General features: G+C 30.4%; 1 protein-coding gene and 1 long non-coding RNA gene across 2 annotated transcripts in view; both read right to left on the bottom strand.

The window, feature by feature from the left end:
• Positions 1 to 1,119, bottom strand: part of LOC123005252 (cubilin-like) — a 69,530-nt gene that overhangs the window by 18,090 nt on the left and 50,321 nt on the right. The window lies entirely within an intron of this gene.
• LOC123005321 lies at positions 6 to 1,114 on the bottom strand. The gene is made up of 4 exons (XR_006412739.1): positions 1,033 to 1,114; positions 762 to 985; positions 631 to 708; positions 6 to 131 (listed from the first exon to the last, which is right to left on the bottom strand). It is a non-coding gene; the product is annotated as an uncharacterized LOC123005321 (long non-coding RNA).

Raw genomic sequence — 1,119 nt, 5'->3', positions numbered from 1 at the left:
CCTTTACCACGATCCTTGTCTAGATTTCCTGATTTAAATTTAATCTTTAATTGGTAAAACTGAGAATAGTAATCAAATGGTTTTTCAGATTTGCCACAAAACTGATGGCTACCAGTCAGAAATTCGTATCTCTACAAAAATGTAAACAATAATTGAAGGTAATTAGTTATTTACATAATGATGGCAAGAAATCTATTTTTTTGCACAAGTACCGTTTGAAGCATAAACGAGCGAAGCGAGAGTGTTGCATATGCGCGCAAAAACCTCCCCGCTTGAGTATTTATTTAGATACAATTTTTACTTACAAAAAATTATTAATTTGCTTTTGTTAATTAGGTAGTTAATTAGTATGAATAAAATGTAAATTTCATCTTTATCTACACACTTCTTACTTTATGTTTCATAAGATTGATTGTGAGTTTATTATAATTTCATCTTGCTATACAGGGTGTTAGAAAAAGATTGTAAAATATTTAAGGAGGTAATAGTATGGACCAAAATAAACAAAATAGTCAAAATTCAATCATGACACATCCATGTATGTATCCAATTGTTTAAAACCTCTTGAAATAATGTGTTTTTAAACTTTTTAGTAGATCTTTAGGCCAAATTAAAGGCATTTCATCTTACCAAAAAATCAGTTGTTAACTTTCTGTCACCGTAAACTGTGAATGAAGGACCCGGATCGTTAGTTGAGTACAGAGAACCCTTTAAAAATAACATATACTATATGATTTATACTAATGAGTCTCATTAATTACCAAATTATCAACAATCTCCAGTTTGTCTTCACTACAAACATTATTCACAACATACTGGTTATTTTCTTCATTCATATCAAAATCAATAAATCGAATAACAAATCGTGAATATCCCTTGAGAATCCATGTACAGCTCAAGTCACTGGGATATTTGTGTGGATATCCAGGCGAAACCAAAGTTTTAATTTCTTCTGTTACATTTAAATAAAATGGACCACAAATTGCTACAGATAGAAATATTTTAACACAAATTTATTAAACTCTTACTTACAAGCGACTGGTGTTAAAGTTACTTTAAAAGCTTTCGAATTAGCTCCTCTTGTTCGAAGTCGTAGTCCCACAACATTTCCAGACACTG

This window comes from Tribolium madens, unplaced genomic scaffold (genome assembly GCF_015345945.1).
Source record: "Tribolium madens isolate multiple individuals breed KSU strain unplaced genomic scaffold, Tmad_KSU_1.1 Scaffold_20;HRSCAF=117;Tcas5.2_LG4, whole genome shotgun sequence".
Taxonomy (NCBI): Eukaryota; Metazoa; Arthropoda; class Insecta; order Coleoptera; family Tenebrionidae; genus Tribolium; species Tribolium madens.
The sequence above is the reverse complement of the archived record's forward strand: the minus strand, read 5'-3'. Positions and strand labels throughout refer to the sequence as shown.